At 43.9% G+C, this 22,242-nt stretch overlaps 1 protein-coding gene across 3 annotated transcripts in view; it reads left to right on the forward strand.

The window, feature by feature from the left end:
* adck5 (aarF domain containing kinase 5) overlaps positions 1-22,242 on the forward strand; it is a 140,837-nt gene that overhangs the window by 16,692 nt on the left and 101,903 nt on the right. The window lies entirely within an intron of this gene.

Consider the following 22,242-nt stretch of genomic DNA (forward strand, 5'->3'; position numbering starts at 1 on the left):
CTACCTGGAGGGTGAAGTTGTTCCTTAATTCATGGTTGGTCAGGTGGACCTGGGTCTTTTGCATAAATTCCTTTCATTAAGCTTTCTTGGTTTTTCTGTCTTTCCTCACTATGGGGGAATTTGAATGAATTATTATCATTTGCATTTTATAGTGGATAATATTTCAAAGTACAGTGAAAAACTTCAACTGTCACCACAATCCAGCGCTATTTTGAATAGTTTAAGAATAAAAAGAGTAAAAAGGTATAATTGAAAGAGTCTATATTTGTTCTGCCACTATTTCCATGAGTCCCGAGTTGGATTTCCAGTGATACAACACCTGCGCTGCCACCTCATTGTTGCTGGCAACAGTCCCATCAAAGTAGGAATCTCCACTCTTTTTAGAGAAGTGGGAGACAGAATTGTTTTCTGTCTACAGTGTCTGTATGTTCCTTCTCTTCTGTTGGCATTTATAGCTTTTTAACACTGCAGCTCAATCAATCAGAGGACAGTTGTCAGGCAGAATCTTTTAACGTGAAAGATTGTTGGTACTGCTCAGTCTTGAATTCTGCTTCTTATGACTTCAAAAAGTAATGTTATATTTCACAGCTGAGCAATATATGCAGCATTTGATTTGCAAAACTTTAATGGCATTCAAGGTACAGCAGTCAACTTCTGTTTCTGTTTAGTGGCAAAAATGAAAATATGTGCTCTTTTACAGTCACTGAGGCACTGCTTCACTGTAAAAGGTTCCATCTTTCTGAAACCCAATCTGTGCTCTCAGGAGAATGTAACATACATTCCATAGCATTCTTCAAAGAAAAGTGGGGGTGTAATCCTTTGGTCACCTGGCTAATATTTGTTTCTTGACCAGTATCACCAAGTTTACGCTTGTTGGAGCTGCTGTTAGCATATTTGCCACATCCATAATATTTAGTGACTTTCCTTCACACTATGTTGGACTTTGAGACAGTTTATAGAGCAAGCTTGCATTTATCTTTCCATTGTTGTGTACTAATGCCTATAAATCTGGATCGTTTGGTCACTAATCTTCCTCTGCTGGTGCATTTTATAATATTGTTTTAATATCTGACTGACTGATTACAATGTTATTGATCTGTGCCAATAGAAAAATGGAGGTCACCCTCAAACACAACCATGCTGAATCATACAACTAACATAGAGACCTAATCCTCTTTGCTAACCTTTCCTCACTAACATATATGGCAACGATATATAGTTAACATATATCCTTCACCTTTGCCCTACCGTCCTGTGTGATCACACCAGGCTGTGCATCAGCCCTGACTGCCTGACATAATTCAGACTGTTCTTGAAGAACAACTATAAATAGTTGCACCAATCTGCAATGTCAGCACAGAATAATGAGGAATGTTGACACTGACTTGTCTGTTCTGATAGTAATTTATCTCTTTTTTTTTGTTCCCCCTCAGCTCCCCAGTCTTCTCTTTTCTTAAAGTCTCAACTGATTTTTATTTAGAAATATTTTCAATTAATTTCGCAATGTAGGTAGCAACCCAGTGGGTCTGTGTCAGCTCAATGCTGATTGGTTTTGAAGGCTTCAAAACCAATCTACTTGTCTCTCCATCTTCCCACAGCCCTGTGTCAATCTAAAAATAATCCTATGTCCTCCTGCATCAATATCAACCTAATCCTCTCCCTTGTCCTCTCTCCAGCCTTGTATGATGCACTAAGTTTTGGCCTTTATTTCAGTGCAAATGGAATATGAAAATAGGGAGGTTTTGTTAAAATGTTACAAAAATCTAATCAGATCACAGCTAAGACACTGTGAACAGTTTTGTGCCCCTTACGTCTGAAGCAAAATGTATACAGCCAGAGAAGGTTCATTAGGCTGATACAAAAGTTAAGTCGGAGCAAGACAAGGCAATTCAGCCCCTCGAGCCTGCTCTGCCATTCAGTCTGATCATCGCTGATCTCATCTCTGCTTCAACTCCACTTCCTTGGCTACTCCGCTAAGAATTAAAGATCTATCTATCACTGTCTTAAATTTCCTCAATGTCCCAGCATCCACCTTTACTCTGGGCAAGCACTCTCAACGCACAGCCCTCCAACCCCCACCTCACCATCAAGCCAGTGGATAAAGGGGGTGCAGTGATAGTCTGGCGCACTGACTTCTACACCGCTGAAGCCAGGCACCAACTCGAAGACACCTCCTCCTACCGCCCCCTCGACCATGACCCCACCCCCCTTCAACAAACCATAATCTCCAAGACCATACAGAAGCTCATCACCTCAGAAGATCTCCCACCCACAGCTTCCAACCTCATAGTCCGGGAACCCCGCACTGCCTGGTTCTGCCTCCTTCCCAAGTTCCACAAGCCTGACCACCCTGGCCAACCCATTGTCTCAGCATGCTCCTGCCCCACCGAACTCATCTCTACCTACCTCGACACTGTCCTATCCTCCCTAGTCCAGGAACTCGCCACATATGTTCGAGACACCACCCATGCCCTCCACTTCCTCAGAGACTTCCGTTTCCCCGGCCCCCAATGCCTCATCTTCACCATGGATATCCAATCCCTCTATACCTCCATCTGCCATGACCAGGCCTCCAAGCCCTCTGTTTCTTCCTCTCCCATTGTCCCCAAAAGTGCCCTTCCACCGACCTTTTCATTTGTTTGGTTGAACTCGTCATCACCCTCAGCAATTTCTCCTTCGAACCCTCCCTCTTCCTCCAGACCAAAGGGATAGCCATGGGCACCAGCTATGCCTGTCTCATTGTTGGCTACGTAGAACAGTCCGTCTTCCGTAGTTACACCGGCACCACTCCCCACCTCTTCCTCCGCTACATTGATGACTGCATTGGTGCCAGCTCGTGCTCCCGCGAGGAGGTTGAGCAATTCATCAACTTCACCAACACATTCCACCCTGACCTTAAATTTACCTGGACCATCTCTGACACCTCCCTCCCCCCCCGGACCTCTCCATCTCCATTAATGACGGCCGACTTGACACCGACATTTTTTACAAAACCACCGACTCCCACAGCTACCTGGATTACACCTCTTCCCACCCTACCTCCTGCAAAAATGCCATCCTGTATTCCCAATTCCTCCATCTCCACTGTATCTGCTCCCAGGAGGACCAGTTCCACCACAGAACACACCAGATGGCCTCCTCCTTTAGAGACCGCAATTTCCCTTCCCATATGGTTAAAGATGCCCTCCAACGCATCTTGTCCACATCCCCTATCTCCGCCCTCAGACCCCACCCCTTCAAACCATAACAAGGACTGAACCCCCTTGGTGCTCACCTTTCACCCTACCAACCTTCGCATAAACCTCATCATCTGCTGACATTTCTGCCACCTCCAAACGGACCCCACCACCGGGGATATATTTCCCTTCCCACCCCTTCCGCAAAGACCATTCCCTCCGTGACTACCTGGACAGGTTCACTCCCCCCCCCGCCCCCCCCCCCCCCCCAACAACCCACCCGTCCGTCCTGGCACCTTTCCCTGCTACTGCCAGAATTGCAAAACCTGCGCCCACACCACCTCCCTCACCTCCGTCCGAGGCCCCAGAAGAGCCTTCCACATCCATCAAGTTTTACCTGCACATCCACCAATATCATTTATTGTATCCGTTGTTCACGATGCAGTCTCCTCTCCATTGGGGAGACTGGACGCCTCTGAGCAGAGCGCTTTAGGGAACATCTCTGGGACACCCGCACCAATCAGCTACACCGCCCTGTGGCCCAACATTTCAAATCCCCCTCCCACTCAGCCAAGGACATGGAGGTCCTGGGCCTCCTTCGCAGCTCCCTCACCACCCGACGCTTGAAGGAAGAACACCTCATCTTCTGCCTCAGAACACTTCGACCCCAGGGCATCAATGTGGACTTCACCTGTTTCCTCATTTCCCCATTCTCTCTCTTCCCCCCCCCCCCCCCCCCCCACACCTCACCCCAGTTCTAAACTTCCAGCTCAGCACTGTCCCCATGACTTGTCCTACCTACCTATCTTACTTTCCACCTATCCACTCCACCCTCCTCTCTAAACTATTGCCTTCATCCCCACCCCCACTCACCAATGTACTCTATGCTACTTTCTCCCCACCCTGCAGGCACTCTGCCTCTATTCGTGATGAAGGGCTTTTGCCCGAAATGTTGATTTTTTTTTTTTCCTCCTTGGATGCTACCTGAACTGCTGTGCTTTTCCAGCGCCACTGTAGTCTAGACTCTGGTTTCCAGCATCTGCAGCCCTTGTTTTTACCTACTTTACTTCAGTAAAGCCTTTGATAAGGTTCCACATGGTAGGCTGTTGGAGAAAATGCAGAGGCATGGGATTGAGGGTGATTTAGCAGTTTGGATTATAAACTGGCTTTCTGAAAGAAGGCAGCGAGTGGTTGATGGAAAATATTCAGCCTGGAGTCCGGTTACTAGTGGTGTGCCACAAGGATTTGTTTTGGGACCACTGCTGTTTGTCATTTTTATAAATGACTTAGATGCAGGCGTAGGTGGATGGATTAGTAAATTTGCAGATGACACTAAAGTTGGTTGAGTACTGGACAGTGTGAAAGAATGTTGCAGGTCGCAGGGGTACTTGGATAAACTGCAGAATTGGGCTGAGAGGTGGCAAATGGAGTTCAATGCAGCCAAATGTGAGGTGATGCACTTTGCCAACAATAACAGGAAGGCAGAGTACTAGATCAATGGAAAGATTCTTGGTAGTGTGGATGTGCAGAGGGATCTTGGTGTCCATGTACATAAATCTCTGAAAGTTGCCACCCAGGTTGATAGTGCTGTTAAGAAGGCATATGGTGTTAGGTTTCATTGGTAGACGGATTGAGTTCCAGAGCCGCAATGTCATGCTGCAACTATACAAAATGCTAGTGCAGCTGCACTTGGAATATTGTGTACTGTTCTGGTCCCCATATTTCGTGAAGGATGTGGAAGCATTAGAAAAGGTGCAGAAGGGATTTACCAGGATGTTGCCTGGTCTGGAGGGAAGGTCTTATGAGGAAAGGCTGAGCAACTTGGGTCTGTTCTCATTAGAAAGAAGGCAGCTAAGAGGGGATTTGATAGAGACATACAAGATGATCAGAGGAATTAGATAGGGTAGACAGTGAAAGTCTTTTTCCTAGGATGGTGACACCTGCTTGTACGAGGGGCATAATTACAAATTGAGGGGTGATAGATTTAGGACAGATGTCAGAGGCAGGTTCTTTAGGCAGAGAGTGGTAAGGGTGTGGAATGCCCTACCTGCCAATGTAGTTAACGCAGCCATATTAGGGAGATTTAAACAATCCTTGGACAAGCACATGGATGATGATGGGATAGTATAAGGAGACGAGCTGAGAATCGTTCACAGGTTGGCGCAACATTGAGGGCCGAAGGGCCCGTTCTGTGCTGTATTGTTCTAAGTGAATTGCATAGGTTCACAACCCTTTGAGAGAAATAATTTCTTATCTGTTTTTAATCTGCTCTCCCTTATCTTAAAACTACGACCTCTCATTCTAGATGCTTCCACAAAAGGAAGCATCCTCTCTGTCTACATTTTGACCTCTTTTAGTAACTCATACATCTCAATAGGATCTCTTTTCATTTTTCTAAACTCCAGAGAATATAGGCCTAAACCATTCAATTTCTCTTCATTTAAACATACCCCACCTCTGTGAGAAGTTAAAGGGTTAATTTGTTCCACTGGCCTGCAAGAAATTTGATGTCCTGGGGGTAGGATGGTTTCTCTGTCTTGCAGGTAGAAGATAAAAAAATTGACATTGTCATTTCCTACTGTTCCAAGTGATTTACATAACCATCTCCAACTATTCAAAATTAATAAGAACATTACAGTTAACAATTCTGATCACACCCTGCAGCTTAAAAAAAAAGATTTACACCAGATTTTGCCATAAAGGAATAATTTACATCATATTGTGTCTGGAAATAATCAAATCACTACATTGTCTTGATTGGCATGTGAGTATGGTGGTGTGGCAGGAGGCTGTGTTTTGCATGCATGATTGACTGATAAAACCTTAGTTGTTTGAGCAATTCTGGCTCAGAGCTGGAGTCTGAGCTTTGAATAATGCAAGATGTAAGGGAGGGGGAGAGTTACCTGTAACTGTGTTTCAGAAGACAGTTCCGTGATTAACTATATTGAATTCAATCAGTGGTCAAAGATGGGAGGGTATGGCTACCAGCAAGGCAGGAAGAAGGATCTTTGAGCTAGTGTTGAAGGAACCTCAGCTCTTGAGATTCTTGCACCCTGGCTGGATGAGTGTAGTCCAGAGGGAGGGTAACTGTCAATAAGCATGATGGTATGGTAACCCATTCAAGAGGAGGGAGAAAGAGAAATATAATTGTTATCGAGGATAGTATTATTAGGGGAATAGATCGTGTTATGTGTCCAGGATTGAGTGTCATAACGGCAGGTTTGCCTGTCTCATGTCCTAGTTCAGGATATTTCATTGGGGCTGCTTTGATTGGGAGAGAAAAGATCCAGTTATCATGGTTCATATAGCTACCAACAATATCAATAGAAAGCAGACGTTCTGCTGAATTAAAGTGAATTTATTGTCACATGTACCAAGGCACTGTGAAAAGCTTTGTCTTGCGAGCAATACAAGTAGATCAGAGTTAAGTAGCTAATAGGTAAAAAGCAGGCAGGTCAGAGTTAAGTAGCATAGGTAAGTAAATAATGGGTAAACAGCAGCAAAAACAAAAGCACAGGTACAGAGGAATATTAAGAGTTTTGGAGTACATTCAGTATTCTAACATCAGTAGGGTAGAAACGGTTTCGAAATCAGCTGGTGCGTGTGTTCAGACATCTGTACCTTCACCCCCAATGGTAGAGGTTGTAGAAAAACCTTGCCAGAGTGGGATGGATCTTTTGAGAATACTGTTGACCTTTCCTTGACAGCAGGCCTGGTAGATGGATTCAGTAGATGGGAAGTTGGCCTTTGTGATTGTCCATACAATTATATGGTCCATATGATGGATAGAAAAGAGTAGTGGGGATGCTGAGGGAATTATGAGCAGCTAGGGGCTAAATTAGCAGAACCAAAAAGATGGTAATTTCCATATCATCACTTAGAGTCATAGAGATGTGCAACATGAAAACAGACCCTTTGGCCCAACTCGTCCATGCCAACCAGATATCCCTATCCAATCTAGTCCGACCTGACAGCACCTGGCCTATATCCCTCCAAACCTTTCCTATTCATATACCAATCCAGATGCCTTTTAAATGTTGCACTTGTACTAGCCTCCACTGCTTCCTCTGGCAACTCCTTCCATACACCTACCACCCTCTGCGTGAAAAAGTTGCCCCTTAGGTCCCTTTTTATATTTTCCCCTCTCACCCTAAACCTATGCCCTCTAGTTCTGGACTCCCCCCCCCCCCCCCCCCCCCCCCCCAGGGAAAACACTTTGTCTATTTATCCTATCCATGCCCCTCATGATTTTACAAATTTCTGCGGTCACCCCTCAGCCTCTGACTCTCCAGGGAAATTGACCTATGAGCTTATTGTCACAGGGTCAATGAGATTAAAGAGGTAAATGAGTGGTTCAAAGATTAATGTTGGAGAAATGGGTTCAAATTCATGGGACAATGGCACCAGTAATGGGGAAGGAGGGTGCTGTTGCAGTGCGATAGCCTCCATCTGAATTATGCTGGGACCAGATTCCTGGCGAATCACATAAGTAAGGCTATAGATAGGGTTTTAATTTAAAACATGAGATTCAGTTGCTTAGAAAATTATAAGTCAAAGGCAAAGGGCATTTATTTATTTATTTCGTTTGTTTCACATGTGTCTTGTTACAAAATACAGTGAAAAGTGTAATTCTGGCACCATTTTAAAACACTGAAAAATAAACCAAAATGTGGAATATAAGGGCAGAAAAATGAAGAAATAAAGGAATTGTCGAACTTCATAGTCCTCCTTGTTCAGTGCTCTGTTATGGGTCTGATGGCCTGGCACAAGTTCCCTTTGCTGTGCTGCTGCCACTGGAACAAAAGTTGCCACTCTTCAGCACCATTTCTCCTCCACCTGTACCCTTGCTACTGAGTCCTCGCTGGATCTTGTCAATGCTGTCAGGAACTGAAACAGCCTAAACTCTACTCTGCTACCGCCATGGTTTGCTTCGGGCCTACCTTGCCAAAGCAACCACTGGATCCCAAACTAGCCGCTTCCATGAATCTGTTCTGGGGGCAGATGCTGCTGGAAACCCAAACTTGTCTCTGTAGCAGCAACCATGAGTCAGCACTCAGACTGCCTTGACAATGGTAGAAGCTGTCAGGAACCCAAACCCACCTCTGTTGCTGCCATGCGTCCAAGCCGCTCACTGCTGCCGATGCTGTTTCTGCAACTGAGCTCCTCTTCAAGAGGTAGGTAAAATAAAATAGAGATTTTTAAAAAAAGAAAGAAACAAAAACTGACGGAGCGGACTAGTCTCAGGCTGAGGAGCCCTACGCTTCCATCTTACTGGAAGTAACAAGAAAGTAGGATCACAGGTCAGTAATGGAGTTTTTCATCAGATCATAAAAGGAAGGAACAGAGTGTAAAAGGGGCCATGAAATGTCCTTGGTAAACAAGGTTAAGGAAAATAGAAAGGAATTTTAAACTTGTATAAGGAGCAAGTGGGCGGCATAGTGGTTAGCACTGTTGTCTCACAGCGCCAGAGACCCGGGTTCAATTCCCGCCTCAGGCGACTGACTGTGTGGAGTTTGCACGTTTTCCCCTGTCTGCGTGGGTTTCCTCCGGGTGCTCCGGTTTCCTCCCACAGTCCAAAGATGTGCAGGTCAGGTGAATTGGCCATGCTAAATTGCCCGTAGTGTTAGGTATAGGGGTAAATGTAGGGGTATGGGTGGGTTGCGCTTCGGCGGGTCAGTGTGGACTTGTTGGGCCGAAGGGCCTGTTTCCACACTGTAATGTAATCTAATCTAATCAAGAGGGTAGCTAGGGAAAGGGTAGGTTCCCCCAAGGACAAAGGAGAGAATTTATGTATGGAGCTGGAGGAAGTGGTTGGGGTCCTTAACAAATAATTTGCGTTTTTTTCACAGGGAAGAACCTGGTGGATGGTAAGTCTAGTGGGGTTCATTGACATGAAATATCAGTATAAAAAGGAGGTACAGTATTAGCTGTTTTGGAAGGCATTAAGGTAGACAATTTCTCAGGATCTGATGGGATCTGTCCCTGAATACTGAGGGAGGAAATTACTGGCACTTATATGAAACCTTTGTATCCTATTTAGTCACAGGAGCAGTCCCAAACGACTGTAGAATAATAGTGTTGTTCCTGTTTTGTTTAACAAGGGAACTATGGATAATCCAGGAAGGTACAGGCTGGTCAGCCTTACATCAGTGGTAGAGAGCTTATTGGAGAAGATTCTTAAGATACATTGCCTTATCATTGCCTGTGGGAACTTGCTGTGCTTTCATCACAAAGATGCTATTTGACCTATCGAGAAGCTGCTGTCCTTTTTGTGGGTAATTGAACCTGTACCTTTGCCAGTTAAATTGCCTTCAAGTCACCATCCAATTTCCTTTGGGAGTCATTCATACTCTCTGCTTCCAGGCCCCTGTGTGCATCTCTGATCACTGTCTCTGTTGATAAGTTCTTCCTCACTCCCCTGAATTTTGTGCCCAAGACCCTAAATCTGTCTCTCCCAGCTGTCACACCATCGGCTAATGAGAATAGCTTTACTTAGTCTACCTGATCAAAACCTGTCATGATCTTGTACACCTGTCCAATCTCTCTCTACAGTTTTGTTTTCTTTGTCATTCCTGGGATGTGGCATTGCTGGCTGGGTCCATATTTATTGTCCAGCCAAGGGGCATAGAAACAGAAAAAAGCCCTCTGTCACTCAGTATGATGGTGTATCTTCTAACTCAGTGCCCTGTCCTCACTTTCTTCCCGTGCCCTTTGATCACTTTAGTCCAAAGTAGGCAGAGTGGTGATGGAGGGTTGTTAGTCGGACTGGAGGGCTGTGGCCCATGGCATTCCGCAGGGATCAGTACTGCGTACCTTTTTTTTGTCATTTGTATAAATGATTTGGATGAGAATATAGGAGGCATGGTTCGTAAATTTGGGCATGACACCAAAATTGGTGGTATAGTGGACAGTGAAGGAGGTTATCTAGGATTACAAAGTAGGCTTGATCAATTGGGTCAATGGGCTGAGGACTGGCAGATGGAGTCTGCCTCTATTTTAAACAAAAACGAAGACAACTTTGTTGCTCAAAGTTTGTGAGAAGATTTGTAGCTTGGGTGCTCGTTGTTGTGGTTCTGTTCGCCGAGCTGGGAATTTGTGTTGCAGACATTTCATCCCTTGTCTAGGTGACATCCTCAGTGCTTGGGAGCCTCCTGTGAAGCGCTTCTGTGATGTTTCCTCCGGCATTTATAGTGATTTGTCTCTGCCACTTCCGGTTGTCAGTTCCAGCTGTCCGCTGCAGTGGCCGGTAGATTGGGTCCAGGTCGATGTATTTGTTGATAGAAACTTTGGATGAGTGCCATGCCTCTAGGAATTCCCTGGTTGTTCTCTGTTTGGCTTGTCCTATAATAGTAATATTGTTCCAGTCGAATTTATGTTGCTTGTCATCTGAGTGTGTGGCTACTAAGGATAGCTGGTCCTACGAAAGCAACCACCCCAACACACACAAAAGAAGTTGCATCAAGACACCATTCAAAAGAGCCACAACACACTGCAGTACACCAGAACTGCAAAAAGAGGAAGAACACCTATACAATGTATTCGCCAAAAACTGATACCCGCGCAATTTCATCAACAGATGCCTAAGAGAAAGACAACGGAACGAGGACATGCCGCAACCCAAAGGACTAGCCACACTACCATACATCAAGAGCATTTCCGAACTGACAGCCAGACTACTGCGACCACTAGGACTCATAACAGCACACAAACCAACAGCCACTCTCAGACAACAACTCACTAGGATGAAGGACCCGATACCCAGCATGAGCAAAACCAATGTAGTGTACAAAGTCCCATGCAAGGACTGCACAAAACACTACATAGGACAAGGAAGTCAGCTAACGATCCGCATCCATGAACACCAACTAGCCACGAAACGAAACAACCAGCTATCCTTAGTAGCCACACACTCTGATGACAAGCAACATGAATTCGACTGGGACAAGACTACTATTATAGGACAAGCCAAACAGAACAGCCAGGGAATTCCTAGAGGCATGGCATTCATCCACAGATTCAATCAATAAGCACATCGACCTGGACCCAATATACCGGCCACTGCAGCGGACGGCTGGAACTGACAACCGGAAGCGGCAGATACAAATCACTATAAATGCCGGAGGAAACATCACAGAAACGCTTCACAGGAGGCTCCAAAGCACTGAGGATGTCACCTAGACAGGGGACGAAACATCTGCAACACAAATTCCCGGCTCGGTGAACAGAACCACAACAATTTTGTTGCATTGTGCCATGTCTGACCAGTTTAAGGGGGATATACGTGGCAAGTACTTTGCACAGAGGGTGGTAGGTGCCTTGAACATGTTGCCAGCAGAGGTAGCAGAGGCAGGCATGGTAGATTCACTCATGCATCTGGACAAATGCATGAGTAGGTGGGGAGCAGAGGGATATAGATGCTTAGGAACTGGGCGATAGGTTTAGACAGTGGACTTGGATCAGCTCAGGCTTGGAGGACCGAAGGGCCTTTTTCCTGGGCTGTAAATTTTCTTTGAGCAGGGGATAGCCTGCAAAGGGGTACAGAAGTTTAAAAAGTGGGTAGGCAAAAATTTGGCAGATTGGAATATTAATATGAATAAATATGAACTTTTTCACTTTGACTGGAAGAATCAAAAAGTAACATTAAAATGCAGAAGTCTTGAGTTGCAGAGGTATTTGGCTATCCTGGTATGTGAATCACATAGTCACTATGCAGGTACAATAAGTGATGAGGAAAGCAAATGGAATGGTGCTGTTTATTGCCAGATGAATGGAATGCAAACTGGGGAACTTTTACTGTGGCAGTTCAGGGTGTTATTGAGATCAAGTTTGGAGCACTGTGGTTGGTTTTGTTCTCCTAATTCGAGACAAGGTTGAAGTGCTCTTAAAGTAATTATGAGAAGGTTTACTTGACTCAACTCTCCAATTGAGAAAGGCTGAACAGGTTAGACCTGTATCAATTAATTTTTTGAAGAAATACAGCTGATTGTACTGAAGTTTGTTTTGAGGAGACTGGATAGAGTGAATATCCAGAGGAAACTGAAATCAGGGAATACAGTTTCTGTTTAAAAAAAAAAAAAGAGGTTTCCTGTTTGAGAGAGAGATGAGAATTTTTTCCCCAACCTTTAGAGTTTGGAATTCTTTTCAGAAAGCAGTGGAGACAGTTTATTTTTTTAAAAGGCTTGGTAAGATAGATGTTTGGGAGACAAGGGAATCGAGAGTGATTGGTTATTGACAGGGAAGTGAAGCTGAGACCATAACAACCAGAATGGCCATGATCTTATTGAATGGCTGGCTCGTGGCCAAATGTCCATTGTAGCTCTGAGGTTCTATTTCCTATGTTCCTGTATTTGGTCGCATGGAGGCTTGACCACAGGGCTGACAACGTCATTCCCTAAAGGACGTCAGTGAGCCAAATTGATTTTTTTAATTCCAATCAGTAGTTAGCCACAATTAACTTTTTATTTCCCAATGTAATTTATGAAGTCAGTTTCTCAATTTTCATAATGGGATTTGAATGTGTAGTTAGACTACAAACTTGGTGAACAATCTATAAAGTGTAATAATAGCTACCATTTGCTATAGGTGCTGTCGACAAAGCTTTGAGTTGCTGCACACTACAATCTCATTAAAGACCAACAACTTTGGAAATGCTGGATTAGGTGGAACCTGTGGATGTAGGAAGGCATATTTAGTTATCCTAATTCTTAATCAAACCCCATAACCACCTGAATGTGTTGACATTTCTACTCTGTAAGTTCTGCCTGATATACTAAATGTTTCCAAAAAGTTTGTTTTTATTGGCGCAATAAGCACTCAATCCAAAGGTGTCACAACTAACCCAGAGATAAAGATAACATATCGTTCTTTAGGCTCAGGTCAGAACAAAAGGCCAAGAACATTGGCTGGTGGGGATGGGAATTTTAAAGCAGAGAATTTGGGCCCAAGGTTCTACAAATTGCTTTACTGTATAATTGGAGCAAGTTGAACAGCAACTATTGATTCTTGACGGAATGATCAACAGATTGTTCAGTCACAAAAAGATTATCAGAGCAGTTCTCAGTGGAATGTAAATAAAATCTGGTAGTCCGTAGTTGGCATTGATGAGAACAGAAGATACAGTAAAGTACTGGTAAGCCCTGACTGCTGCCACTCCAGTAACTCAGAATTCACACTGCTAAGCAATAGGACCGAACACAAGTCGAACCCTCTGTCTCTGCTTACAAATAATATACTGTGGATGCTGAAAATTTGAACTAAAATACACCATGCTGGAGAAACTCAATAGGTCTGCAGAGAGCAAAACAGATTTAACATTGAGCCCAATTGAAGAGGAGTCATTGGACTGGAAATGTTAACTTTGTTTCTCTTTCCACAGATACTGCTAGACCAGCTGAGTTAACTGCAGGATTTTCTATTTATTCCCATCAACATTTACTTCCTCTTGCTCTTTCCCAGCTCCACCTAAACTGATTCTATATAGAGTCATAGTCATAGAGATGTACAGCATGGAAACAGACCCTTCGATCCAACCTGTCCATGCCGACCAGATATCCCAACCCAATCTAGTCCCACCTGCCAGCATCCAGCCCATATCCCTCCAAATCCTTCCTATTCATATACCCATCCAAATGCCTCTTAAATGTTGCAATTATACCAGCCTCCACCACTTCCTCTGGCAACTCATTCCATTCACGTACACCACCCTCTGTGTGAAAAAGTTGCCCCTTTATACCTTCGCTCTCACCTTAAACCTATGCCCTCTAGTTCTGGACTCCCTGCCCCAGGGAAAAGACTTTGTTTATTCATCCTATCCACGCCCCTCAGAATTTTGTAAACCTCTATAAGATCACCCCTCAGCCCCAGCCTGTTCAGCCTCTCCCTATAGCTCAAATCCTCCAACCCTGGCAACATCCTGGTAAATCTTTTCTGAACCCTTTTTCACAACATCCTTCCGATAGGAAGGAGACCAGAATTGCTCATAATATTCCAACAGTGGCCTAACCAATGTCCCGTGCAGCCGCAACATGACCTCCCAATTCCTGTACTCTTTACTCTGACCAATAAAGGAAACCATACCAAACGCCACCTTCACTATCCTATCTACCTGCGACTCCACTTTCAAGGAGCTATGAACCTGCACTCCAAGGTCTCTTTGTTCAGCAACACTCCCTAGGAGCGTACCATTAAGTGTATAAGTCCTGCTAAGATTTGCTTTCCCAAAATGCAGCACCTCACATTTATCTGAATTAAACTCCATCTGGTCCAGATCTTTTTGTAATCTGAGATAACCCTCTTTGCTGTCCACTACGCCTCCAACTTTGGTGTCATCTGCAAACTTACTAACTGTACCTTTTATGCTCGCATCCAAATCACTTATGTAAATGACAAAAAGTAGAGGACCCAGCACCGATCCTTGTGGCACTCCACTGTTCACAGGCCTCCAGTCTGAAAAACAACCCTCCCACCACCAACCCTCTGTCTTCTACGTTTGAGCCAGTTCTGGATCCAAATGGCTAGTTCTCCCTGTATTCCATGAGATCTAACCTTGCTAATCAGTCTCCCATGGGGAACCTTGTCGAACGCCTTACTGAAGTCCATATAGATCACATCTACTGCTCTGTCCTCATCAATCTTCTTTGATTTCCCATGCACAAAGCCATGTTGACTCTCCTTAATCAGTCTTTGCCTTTCCAAATACATGTACATCCTGTCCCTCAGGATTCCCTCCAACAACTTGCCCACCACTGAGGTCAGGCTCACTGGTCTATAGTTCCCTGGCTTGTCCTTACTACCCTTCTTAAACAGTGGCACCACGTTTGCCAACCTGCAGTCTTCGGGCCTCTCACCTGTGACTATCGATGATACAAATATCTCAGCAAGAGGCCCAGCAATCACTTCTCTAGCTTCCCACTGAGTTCTCAGGTACACCTGATCAGGTCCTGGGGATTTATCCACTTTTATGCATTTCAACACATCCAGCACTTCCTCCTCTGTAATCTGGACATTTTGCAAGATGTTCACCAACTATTTCCCTACAGTCTATATCTTCCATATCCTTTTCAACAGTAAATACTGATGCAAAGTATTCATTTTGTATCTCCTCCATTTTCTGTGGCTCCACACAAAGGCTGCCTTGCTGATCTTTGAGGGCCCCTATTCTCTCCCTAGTTACCCTTTTGTCCTTAATATATTTGTAAAAACCTTTTTTGGATTCTCAATTCTACTTGCCAAAGCTATCTCGTGTCCCCTTTTTGCCCTCCTGATTTCCCTCTTAAGTATACTCCTACTTCCTTTATACTCTTCTAAGGATTCACTCGATCTATCCTGTCTATACCTGATATGCCTCCTTTTTCTTAACCAAACCCTCAATTTCTTTACTCATCCAGCATTCCCTATACCTACCAGCCTTCCATTTCACCCTAACAGGAATATACTTTATCTGGATTCTTGTGATCTCATTTCTGAATGCTTCCCATTTTCCAGCCGTCCCTTTACCTGCGAACATCTACCGCCAATCAGCTTTCGAAAGTTCTTTCCTAATACCGTCAAAATTGGCCTTTCTCCAATTTAGAACTTCAACTTTTAGATCTGGTCTATCCTTTTCCATCTCTGTTTTAAAACGAATAGAATTATGGTCGCTTGCCTCAAAATGCTCCTCCACTGACACCTCAGTCACCTGCCCTGCCTTATTTCCCAAGAGTAGGTCAAGTTTTGACCTACTCTAGTAGGTACATCCACATACTGAATCAGAAAATTGTCTTGTACACACTTAAATTCCTCTCCATCTAAACCTTTAACACTATGGCAGTCCCAGTTGATGTTTGTTTGGAAAGTTAAAATCCCCTACCATAACAACCCTATTATTCTTAGATAGCCGAGATCTCCTTACAAGTTTGTTTCTCAATTTCCCTCTGACTATTAGGGGGTCTATAAATACAATCCCAATAAGGTGATCATCCCTTTCTTATTTCTCAGTTCCACCCAAATAACTTCCTGGATGTATTTCTGGGAATATCCTCCCTCAGCACAGCTGTAATGCTATTCCTTAACAAAAATGCCACTCCCCCTCCTCTCTTGCCTCCTTTTCTATCCTTCCTGAAGCATTTGTATCCTGGAACATTAAGCTGCCAGTCCTGCCCATCCCTGAGCCATGTTTCTGTAATTGCTATGATATCCCAGTCCCATGTTCCTAATCATGCCCTGAGTTCATCTGCCTTCCCTGTTAGGCCACTTGCACTGAAATAAATGCAGTTTAATTTATTATTCCTATCTTGTCTCTGAGGAGAAAGTGAGGACTGCAGATGCTGGAGATCAGAGCTGAAAATGTGTTGGAGGAAGAGCACCTCATCTTCCGCCTAGGAACCCTCCAACCACAAAGGATGAACTCCAATTTCTCCAGTTTCCTCATTTCCCCTCCCCCCCACCTTGTCTCAGTCAAATCCCTTGAACTCAGCACCGCCTTCCTAACCTGCAATCTTCTTCCTGACCTCTCCGCCCCCACCCCCACTCCGTCCTACCACTCTCACCTTGACCTCCTTCCACCTATCACATTTCCAACGCCCCTCCCCCAAGTCCCTCCTCCCTACCTTTTATCTTAGCCTGCTGGACACACTTTCCTCATTCCTGAAGACGGGCTCATGCCTGAAACGTCGATTCTCCTGCTCCTTGGATGCTGCCTGACCTGCGCTTTTCCAGCAACACATTTTCAGCTACCATGTCTCTGCCTGCCCTGACTGTTTGACTCACTTCTGTTCTCAACTGTACCAGTCTCCGATTGATCTCTTTCCTCACTACCTCCCTGGGTCCCACCCCCCACCTTACCAGTTTAAATCCTCCCAAGCAGTTCTAGCAAATTTCCCTGCCAGTATATTAGTCCCTTCCAATTTAGGTGCAATCCGTCCTTCTTGTACTGGTTACTTCTACCCCGAAAGAGATTCCAATGATCCAAAAATGTGAATCCTTCTCCCATACACCAGCTCCTCAGCCATGCATTCATCTGCTCTATTCTCCTGTTCCTGCCCTCACTAGCTCGTAGCACTGGGAGCAATCCAGTGAGGACCTCCTTTTTAAAATTCTACCTAACTCTCTGTAATCTCCCTTCCTATATCATTGGTTCCAATATGGACAATGATCTCTTGCTGGCCCCTCTCCCCCATGAGAACATTCTGCACCCTCTCTGAGACATCCTTGATCCTGGCACCAGGGAAACAACACACCATTCTGCTTTTTCTCTGCTGGCCACAGAAACGTCTGTCTGTACCTTGGACTACAGAATCCCCTAACACAATTGATCACTTGGAAACCGGCGTACCCCTCGTTGCATTAGAGCCAGTCTGAAAACCAGAAACTTGGCTGTTCTTGCTACGTTTCCCTGAGAATCCATCACCCCCTATGTTTTCCAACAGCTTACCTGTATGAAATGGGTATATCCACAAAAGACTCCTGCCCTATGTGCCTACCTCTCTTACCCTTCCTGGTGTTAACCCATCTGTGTGACTGTATCTGAGACTCCCCCCCCCCCCCCCCCCCCCCCCTCCCCCGCCCTTCAACTGCCATCCATCACATACTTTTGCTGTTGCAAATTCCTCATCTCTTCTATCTGTCTCTCCAACCGATCTCTTGATTTTTCAATCCAAAATCAGTTTTAATGTACAGATGACATCCCCACCCCTCCATTTCCGTTTTGATTATCCCTCCCAATTGTATAATATCCTTGAATATTTAGTTCCTATCTCAGTAACTCAGTGGGTCAGTGTGGACTTGTTGGGCCGAAGGGCCTATTTCCATACTGCAGGGAATCTAATCTAATCAATGGTCCTAAAATCATACCCTCGCGGAACCCCATTCAGTTTATTCAAAAATTATTTTCCTTTAACAAATTGAAACCTGACTAATGTGAACGCTTTCAGTAAAATAATTTCAAAAGTCTGGAACAGTAAGCAAACAACAAAATGTTTCCTGTGCTTTAACAATTGAAGAAGCAGTTTCAGTTCAGATTTAAATCTCAAATAGTCGTGGGAAGCAAATGCTGAATATTTTAAAGTATGTTATCCAAATGAAACTTCCCAAATAAAAGTCAGAATTACAATGGCAACCTTTTTAATAGAGATCAACATTTTGAATTTGCAATATGAAGGAGGCCAATGAAGTCTTAACAATAATTAACAGAATTTAAACAGCTCACCCTCAAGTTCTGATATTCGCTAGAAAATTTTAAAAACTTTAAACTAAAAAAGCAATGTTCTTTTTGTGAACACTCTGCATTATAAACACAGCAGCAAAGTTATTTTAATACAGTACTGTCATCTGGCTCAAGCATGACCACTGACCCAACTGTTTTTAAACAGGCATTGTAGAATTTCAGACAAAGCAGGGGCTCAAGGCACTCGATCAATTTGTTATAAGGTTACAAGTTTGATTTTAAAAAGGCATAATGTTGTACAATTTCAATGTAAAAATAAGGTCTGCCCCACTACACAGCTCACAAAACACATTGAATTGAGATCCTGATTCAAACAAGGCAAAAAAGTTACTTCAAAGGATTTTCAGAACCAGTACTTAAACAAAGTTTTAAGCATCAAACACACTCTCAGCATGGCACAATCTACATTGAAACTTTCCTTTTTCAACCCAAATATTAGTACAACCTTAATTTCAACGCTTCTTGTCTTTTTTGCATCCTCTCACTGAAGTTACACTTATTAAAAGAGAAAACCCTCGCAACTGACCACATGGCTCTGCAATCAAGGCCACACTCTTTCTCCCAGAACAAAGTCTCTCAGAGCCTCAAATTTTGCCACGAGGGGACTTTAATCCAAATCCCAATCAAGCCCACCCAAGGGGACTCGAACTCCAGTACTGCGCAGAGGATCCAAACCCCAATCACACCCCCTCCCCCCAGTACTGCACATATGACCCAATCCCCTGGTGGTGCACTTGCGAAACTGTCTCTCTCAACTAAGCTAATTACCATTCAAGAAATCCATAGAATAGAGAGTACTCCAGTGAGTGAACCATCTCTGGCACACAAGAATATTGAGAGGGACTGAGGTTCAAATTCTTGCCTTGTGGGTCCATCCGTCTTGAGACACCTATGTTCCGGACGTCCGCTGACACAGTCCAATTGTAACTATCCATTTGGAACCTGCCAACTATGCCAATATTGTCCTGTTCTCTCTCTTCACCTCCCTTCCCCCCCCCCCCCCCCCCCCCCCCAAAAGCAAAACGCTCAGACAAGTATAGTTTTCCCTCCTTCATCTTTATTCTGGGCCCTGGAGGGAGTGAACGATCGCCCATGTGCACAGGGACATGATATCACAGTCTTCTGTGGAACAGCAATTTCTTGATGAACCAGATAGTCATTTTACAGGGCGGAGCATCCAGATAAGGCAACATGCATATTAATTGGGTGTCTGTTACAATCAATGAGTATCAATAATAAAGATTAAGCCATCTGCTGTTACACAATGAATAACTGGCTTCACATAATGAATACTTTTTACCTAGTTAACTGACGTTACATACCGAATGCTACCTCATCTTGTTAAATGGCTCTACATAATGAATGCTTTTCCATCTTGTTAACCCATTAACCTTGCCTCCAGCACCCCATTATTAACTGCAAGTTCTTATCTGATCAGAGTCATGCTCAGCTGAACCTCTTGTTTCACAAAACTCAAAACTTAACTCTTTCCCTACCTGCTTATACCTTACACTTTGTCCGTGGGAGCAGTGGTTTAGTAAGGAAGTTGAACCTCTCCAAGAGAAAGAAAGCTTATGTTGGGATGAGATATGGTGGCTCAGTTACGGTGTTTGAGAGTTACAGGTTAGCCAGGAAAGATCTAAAGAGAGCTAAGAAGAGGCAGGAGGGGATATGAGAAGTCATTGGTGGATAGGATCAAGGAAAACCCTGAGGCCGTCTGTACCTATATCAGGAATACAAGAATGACTAGAGTAAGATTAGGGCCAATCAAGCTTAGTATGGAGAATTTGTGCATGAACTCGGAGGAGACGGGGGAAGCACTAAATGAATACTTTTTGTCAGTATTCACACTGGAAAAAGACTGTGGTGGAGGAGAATACTGAGATGCAGGCTACTAAACTACAAGGGATTAAGGTGCATAAGGAGGAGGTATTAGCAATTCTGGGAAGTGTGAAAATAGAACGTTCCTCTGGGTCGGATGGGATTTATCCTAGGATTCTCTGGGAAGCCAGGGAGGAGATTACAGAGCCTTTGGCTTTGATCTTTGTCGTCATTGTCTACAGCAATAGTGCCAGAAGACTGGAGAATAGCAAACGTTGCTCCCCTTCTTGAGCAAGGGAATAGAGACAGCCCTGGAAATTATCGACCTATGAGCCTGACTTTGGTTGTGGGTACAGTGTTAGAAAGTGTTATCAAAGATAGGATTTATAATCATCTTGATAGGAATAAGTTGATTAAGGATAGTCAACACGGTTTTGTGAAGGGTCGGTCGTGCCTCTCGAACCTTATTGAGTTCTTTGAGAAGGTGACCAAACAGATGGGGGTAAAGCAATTGACGTGGTGTATAACGATTTCATTAAAGCATTTGATAAGGTTCCCCATGGTAGGCTATTGAACAAAATACAGATGCATGGAATTGAGGGTGATTTAGCAGTTTGGATCAGAAATTCGCTAGTTGAAAAAAGGCAGAGGGTGGTGGTTGATGGGAAATATTCATCCTGGAGTTCAGTTACTAGATGGGTACCACAAGGATGTGTTTTTGGTTCTCTGTCATTTATATAAATGATCTGGATGAGAGCGTTGAAGGATGGATTAGTAATTTTGCAGATGACACTAAAATCAGTGGAGTTGTGGATATTGAGGAACAATGTTGTAGGTTACAGAGAGACCTAGATAAGCTGCAGAGCTGGGCTGGGAGGTGGCAAATGGAGTTTAATGTGGAAAAGTGAGGTGTTTCACTTTGGAAGGAGCAACAGGAATGCAGAGTACTGGGCTAATGATCTCTGTGTCCATGTACATAGATCCTTGAAAGTTGCCACCCAGGTTGATAGGGTTGTTAAGAAGGCATACAATATGTTTGCTTTTATTGGTAGAGGTTGAGTTTCGGAACCACGATCATGCTGCAGCTGTACAAAACTCTAGTGCGGCCACATTTGGAGTATTGCGTACAGTTCTGGTCACCGCAATATAGGAAGGATGTGGAAGCTTTGGAAAAGATTCAAATGAGATTTACTAGAATGTTGTCTGGTATGGAGGGAAGGCCTTATGAAGAAAGCTGAGGGATTTGAGGCTGTTTTTGTTAGAAGAAAGTTGAGAGGCAACCTATTTGAGACACACAAGATAAATAGAGGGTTAGATCGGGTGGACAGTGATAGCCTTTTTTCTCTGGTGATGTCTAGTACGAGGGGACATAGCTTTAAATTGAGGGGTGATAGATATAGGACAGATGTCAGAGATAGTTTTCTTTACTCAGCGTAGTAGGGTTGTGGAATGTACTGCCTGCCACAGTAGTAGACTCATCAACTTTACGGGCATTTAAATGGTCATTGGATTGGCATAAGGTTGAGAATGCAATAGTGTAGGTTAGATGGGCTTCAGATTGTTGCGCTGACCTGTGGAACCATCAGGCTGATGGGCCTGTACTGCATTTAATGTTCTGTGTTCTATGCAGTATTAATGTTGGGCACATGATAACTCAAAATTGAAGATGCAAGTAATACGGATAATATAGTAAAAATTGATGACTCCAATTTTGCCTGTGGACTGGCTTAACTCTGTCAGTACTAATGTTGTGAAAGACGAATTCCTCAAGATGGGTTTGACTCTTTTAACTAATGTTGTTTTTCTTCATTGATTTTGCTGTCCCTGCCAAGTTTCCTTTCATAATCCCTTTTAGTTGCACGTTTAAGCTGCTCTATGGCCCTCTGCTGGTCTTTGTATCTTTTTGTATTTGCATTTTTATAAGACCTTTTAGCTTGATGCTCGACTATTAACTGATGTGTTAACTTATTAAGGAAAGATTTATATTTTAAGTAGTGTCTTATCACGCCTTCAGTACACCCCAAGGTGTTTGCAGTAATGAAG

Source organism: Chiloscyllium plagiosum, unplaced genomic scaffold, assembly GCF_037043375.1.
Source record: "Chiloscyllium plagiosum isolate Xiang-an unplaced genomic scaffold, Cpla_swu_hap1 HiC_scaffold_5, whole genome shotgun sequence".
NCBI classification, from domain to species: domain Eukaryota; kingdom Metazoa; phylum Chordata; class Chondrichthyes; order Orectolobiformes; family Hemiscylliidae; genus Chiloscyllium; species Chiloscyllium plagiosum.